At 39.5% G+C, this 6,514-nt stretch overlaps 1 pseudogene; it reads right to left on the reverse strand.

The window, feature by feature from the left end:
• The window catches only part of LOC126497978 (60S ribosomal protein L8-like), a 64,010-nt pseudogene extending 63,471 nt beyond the window's left edge, over positions 1-539 (reverse strand).
• Positions 540-6,514: the final 5,975 nt, after the last annotated feature.

The following is a 6,514-nucleotide window of genomic DNA, read 5'->3' on the forward strand; positions in this document are numbered from 1 at the left end:
CTGCCCCCACCAGCCACAACACCAACGACAGCTCTGTTGGCTGAGGAAATGACCTTCTTGGACCCTGAAGGCAGCTTCACTCGCGTTTTCTTGGTCTCCGGATTGTGGGAGATGACTGTGGCATAGTTCCCGGAGGCTCGTGCCAGCTTGCCCCTGTCCCCAGGCTTCTCCTCCAGACAACAAACGATAGTACCTTCAGGCATGGTGCCCATGGGCAAAACATTGCCGATATTCAGCTGGGCCTTCTTGCCGCAGTACACAAACTGCCCGGTGTGGATTCCCTCTGCGGCGATGAACAGCTCCGTCCGCTTCTTAAACCGGTAGGGATCACGAAAAACCACTTTGGCGACCGGGGTCGTGAATGATATCCTTTACAATGCCCTTAATGTAACCGTGCCGTTCGGCGAAGTCCACAGCTCGCAGGCGCGCGGCACCCTTACGGTGTTTCACGTGCGCGCGGAACACAGAACCGGCGCCTTTCCTCTGCCCTCGGATCACACGGCCCATGGCGGCGAGTCTGCCGGCAAGCACGGCCGAAAGAGGAAATACGCGACGGCAAGCAGCCTGTTTTTATTTTTTTTAAGGCACAGTCTTATTATATAAATCAGGCTGGCCTCTACTTCCTAGTATATCATGGGTTGACGTAGGGCTCTTTGTCTTTCTGTCTTATTTTCTTGACTGCTGGTATTAAAAGCATGTGCATCCAGATTTAGTTCTCAAAATTTTAATTGCTATTGACTGCATATTATCTCATTTAATGGGATATCAGTTGAAAGCATCAACAGAATGAATCATTTTAGCAATAAACATAAAAGCATTCTTTTTTTTTTAGATGGGAAAAGTTCTAAATTTTTTAGACAGTAATCTGGAGATTTGTTCCTTTGTGGAAATCTGAACTTTGTGCTGATGGTAGAATTTTACGGAAATTTTATTTCTGGCTGCTTTAACTTTTGAAGTAATGGCAAAACAAGGTCATCAGAATGGTTGGAAAAGGTGGTGTTGAAGATGATCAATAAGATCATCAATAAGATCCTCCCCAGAGACTGTGAGAGTAAAAGTACCCTGGAAAGTATGATGACTAATATTAGTAAGACCTAGAATTACCTAGGAGACAAATATTCAAGCAAGTCTTTGAGGGATTATCTTGATTAGGTGAAGTGAGGTAGAAGGATCTATCCTAAAATGGTGGGTGGCTCTGTTGCCTGAGCTTGGCTCCTGACCTGCACAAAGAAGAGAAAACTAGATGGGCAGCAGTATTCATTTTTCTCTGCTTCCTGACTGTGTATATGATGTGAGCAGCTTCCTCAAGCTCCTGTTGCCATGGCTCCCTGCCATGATGGACTATACCTTCAAAATGTGAACCAAAATAAGCCCTCCTTTCTGTTGCTTTTGTTAGGGGTTTTTAGCATACCAATAGTAAAGCAAGTAAGATAGAAGTGTGAGACGGTTGGCAGGATCCTAAAGAACCATCTTTGGTTGGAGGCCGTGAATTCAGAGTTAAGATGTATGGTTACATGCTTCTTGTTGGTGGAGGTCTTGTCAAGTTTGGAAAGACTCCTTGTGTCTTCCAGCTGCCTGTTCATTGATATGACCTGTCAGATCCTGGGTCAGTTGTTGCTTTTTAATATCTAGGATATTAAATATTAAATATTTGTCTGGATCTGGCCAGATCAACTTCCAGGATCCCATAATTAATTCTTCTCTGAACAGAGAGAGAATGCTTTAGCCTGGCCCTTGGAATATCTGACCTCTTCTTGACTGACCAGTCTATCTTTTTAGAGTTGGAAGCTTGTGCTTAAGCAGAAACCTAAGAATCTTTAACTTTTTTTTCCCTGATGGAAACAAAGCTGTCATGCTGAAACAACCAAACCAACTTTTCTCTTTTTACAGACATGTGACATGATACATATGAATAGTAAAATGACAAGTCCAAGTTTATATATATTTAAGATGGATCAAGGAAAGGAGCATTTAGTCATGCAAGCATCATCTAAAAGCAGTAAACTTTCAGACCAAGGTGCAGAAAGTAGCAAAGTTCAGGAAAAGTCAGGCTTCTCGGCGACCCTTTCCTGAGATAAGGCAGAACGAACAAATGTGATTTTTACATTGTTCGTTTGAGCCTCAATTCAAAGGGATTGGGAGAGTGGGTGCCCGCAGGTGATCAAGTGGGAGTAGTCAGAGTAAAATGGACTTTGCGCTCTTCATGTTGAATAGCTTCTGCATAATGTCTGTGGATTTGGCTTTGAACAGTAGAGAGGAGGAAGCAGCGCTATGAGCCCAGCAGATTTATCAAGCTGAGTTATGTCAATGGTATTACGCTGTTTCCAAAAAGACAGTAGAGCCTGCGGAATTTAACAGTGTCTGTCACCACTTGACATATTGGCTAAAACAAAAGCAGATTGAGGAAATGACTCACAATAGTTAATTGTTTCAATAGTTAGTCTTTCCCATCTGCACAGTGTGCTCAGTTTGATAGGAACTTTGTGGGAAATTAATGTTTTTAAGAATCATCTGCTCTCTGAGTTTTTAGTAGCTTCATTTTAATATCTAAGATCTCTAATAGCCTTTCTGGCTTACATCAGACTGCAAAGTGTCTTGACTTAGAGAATAGGAAAGGAACAGTGCATTTTGTAATGGGGAAAATGAGCAACAACTTAAAACTTGCTCTTTCAACTGACCAATCATACATTTTGGCTCTGATAAGATCAAAAGCAGAGAGAAAAATTGTCCAATATTTCACAAAAAACCTAATTTCTTATGTTGAAAATTTTATCTTCTCTTATAAATATATAGCACAGATAGTGTCAGAATCCATGAGATTACTCAATAAAATCAACCTTTTCTGATCAGAAGCCATGCATTTGTAGTAATTAGATTTTGTAGCTCTGTAGCACCAGTTCATCTTTGGTAGCTGTAGGAATGAATCCTCTAGTTCCATTTTGGTTACTAATCCACTGACTAATTTGACCAATGGAAGAACTTTATAGACACAAAGTGTGGCGGTCCCCTAAGACTAGGAAAGTTTCCTTAAGGGAACTGCCAGTGGGGATAAAGCATAAATCTGTGAAAACTGATTCTTCTGGAAAATATTTCTATCATTTGTTTTCTTGCCAAACACCTAAAAGCAAGTCTATACTTCAGTGACACTGAGAACCAATATTTTCAGGAAAGAAAGGATTAGGACTGTCTATCCCTTATCGCCTGTAGTGTTAGGGAAAATAGTAAGTAGCAACATGTTTTTGCAGCGGCACGGATACCTCTGAATGGATTGTCTATAAAGAATAAAGATATTCTGTTTCATAAAGAGCACAATAAACCTGTGATGAGACTTCAAGACCAAAGAGCTGTGCCGGAGAAGAGACAGGCAAGAGCCAAACTGTTATTCTACAACATAAACAGGCTACAACTCACACAAATGAAGGATGCTCTGATAAACATTCCAGTGAAATAGCTGCTCCAGTAGGATGTAAGTTCGCCATCCCGCCTCTTGTGACTTCTGAATATTAGCGGCTGGAAGAAATGTACACCCTGTAAAACAGTTGGTTCAGAGTCTAAAAATATGTAGTTCACTCAAGACTGACATATGATTAGAAATTGATTCAGTGTTCTTCTGCCTTTAAAAAAGTCATTAGAGCAGCAAGAGAAAGAAGGTGGGGAGAATGGAGGGACAGAGCTGTGAGGATAATGCCCAGTATCCATATGAAATGCCTCATCTCATCGGGCCACAGTTGTATCCTGTGAACTGAGAACTCAAGGATCTAAAGCAGTTCATAGAACTTATCACCCCCTGTTGTCCTTGGAGGAAAGTTTGAATCTGTGGGTTCTACCCCAGCCTAAGAGGACTAGTGTTTGAGAGGCAGGCTTGCAAGTAGAGTAATATCCAGTCTTTGGAGATACCAATGACTCTCTCACCGTTCTTCAGCCTGACAAAGGGAACAACTTTCTTGTCCTCTTCTGCTACGAAGAAAACCCTTTTGTTTTGTATATTGCGTCTGAACCTTTCACAGTATAGCAGCTATGAATCACAAAGACCATTAGTGAAATAAGTTTGCTCTTGTAAGACAAATGAGAGTCATACTTCTTTTTCTTCCAGGGTCTCTGAATTTCAGTTCATATTTCTTCATGTGAAAGTAGCCTTTTCTATCCTCCTGGATTTATGGTAAGCTGAGCAAGCAGTCCTGGATTAAGCCCACATATAAACAATAGATTTGGACAGCTCAGCTTTGGTCCCAAGCTTCATTACAATCCTCCTCCACTTTATTACAGTTTCTTATTCTTTGGTTTTTTTTAACTTATTTTTTTTTGTATCGAAGATCACATTTGTGCAAGGCTATGCCAAATTGCTATCAGTCTATGATTACTATCCTGCTGACCCAAAGTGCTGAGTCAAAGTTTGGGATGTTTAAAAGAGAAAGAAGACAACATTCAGAATATAGAAACTGTGGTTGTCTTCTGTGGTGTCTTGTTTTTTCAAGAAGTAGAGTAAGATCCCGAGTCTTCAGTAGCAGTTAGATTTATGAACGACGTGGTAGGTATAAGTGAGATAAAGTAGGGGGAGTAATACTGTATTCTTGAAGGGTTATAGGAAGTCTGAGTTATTTATTATGTTAAGCTTTGTAGTCAGAAGAAATGATTATATTTGAAAAACAGTTAATAAAGCAGGAAGAGGTTTCAGTAGAGGTGTGTATTAAAAGAACACAGGAATTTCAGTAAGTGTGCCAATGTTTCCACAGGTGAATACACTTTGTAACCTGCCAGCAGCTCTCGGAAGTATTTATGGGAGCCCTCATTTGACAGATGGCTATTTTGAGGTTCAGAAGGTGTATTCAGTCCATGTATTCTATGAAGCTATGAACCAAGTCCAGGAGTTGAAATCAAACTCTTTGTGCTGCTGCTTGTGGTGAAGAAAGGAGTTGTTTGGATTCTGTGTGCCTTTTCTCGAAGAACATTCAGGAAGACGAGCAAAGGACAATGGTGGTGAATGAGACCCCCAAACAGGCAAGTATCTTCCACGTGGGCTCTGCAGAATTGGGAACGTTCTTGAAGCTCAGAAAAAAAAAACTTGTATTGAACAAAAAAATAGAACACTTGGCAGTTCACAGCAACAAAAGTGATGTAAAAGTTTGAAGTCATGTAACGTGGTTATTTTCCTCAGGGAGAAAATAAGATAACATCAGTCATACGGCATGCCGTCATCTGACTAACAGGAAAACCTCAGAAAGACGCGTAGAAGACATGAGTTGCAAATTTCTATATCCAAAGATAAAGTGCACATAGCAGGCTTGGAGGACATGAATAGTTTTTCGGAAAGGATATATTTGTAATTTCTTGAGTGCTGTTAATTGTATAATGACTTTTATTCGTATAACTCAGTTTTATTTCATCTATATAATACTTCTGTTTAACAACGCAATTGAAACACAAGGGGAAAGATGAATTATCCTAGGTGGAAATCAATTATAATTAGGCTGCACAGTTTTCAGATGAGAGTCTTTGAAAATCCATACTCCAAGCCACGCTTCCCCCCAGTGCCCTTGCTTCACTTTTAGAACTCCAAAATGTAACTGTATCAATATGACATTAATTTCTTCCAAGATCTCTAATGAAGTTAACTATTTTAAAAGAAAGGTTGTGAAAAGGCCACACCTATCTACGCGGAGAAAGCTGGGGAGCATTTCTAGGCATGTGTGCTGGCCTGGTTCCATGTTCAGGGAGAGAGTTGGCCCTGGAGCATCAGAGCAGCACAAGGAAAATAGTGCCTTTAATATATTCAGAACAGAGAGCTTTTCCTTAGTGTATCTCTTATTGCTCCAGTTCTTCTCAAAAATACATGGCAAAAAAAAAAACAAACAAAAAAACAAAACAACAAACAAACAAACAAACAAACAAAAAACAAACCCACTGCGTTGCTTTTCTGTTTTAATTTCCCAGGACTCTATATTAGAACACAGTAATTAATGAAAATTATAAGTTAAACATTGTTAAATTTGTATTAAACTCCTAGTATCTCACTTTAGCAAAAGTGATTTAAAGCTGTATAGACTAAGTGTATGTGCTTGTACGGAGGCCTCTCTCAATGGTGGCATCTAAAATACGGAGCCCTGTATCAAAAAGGTTGTTTCCCTATTCTAGCGATATGCCTTGAAATGTAATAGTCACCTTTGAATAAGTACAACTTACTCAGTACATTTACAGTTTTGAAAGAGATATTCTAGATAATCTGACTATCAAAGTTAAGTACTATCAAGTTATGTTTATGGAAAAACTTGGAAACATGATTAAAAGTACTTGGTGAATAATATTTTTTGTCTTGGCCTATGTGATATAATTAAAGGGGGGGTGTTCTTCGAGTTTTTTTTTTGTCGTAATTGAGTATAACCATAAAGAATTTCAAACTGGGCTAGGTGATGTGGGAAAATGAAATGCTTCTTCGCATTTATAAATGAACACAGTTTATAAGAAACATATTGTTCTGATGAGAAGAGATAAATGGGAACCACAGAATATCTAAGAG

Source organism: Alexandromys fortis, unplaced genomic scaffold (genome assembly GCF_014885135.2).
Source record: "Alexandromys fortis isolate MF-2015 unplaced genomic scaffold, M_Fortis_MF-2015_v1.1 scaffold_13, whole genome shotgun sequence".
In the NCBI taxonomy this organism is placed as follows: Eukaryota; Metazoa; Chordata; class Mammalia; order Rodentia; family Cricetidae; genus Alexandromys; species Alexandromys fortis.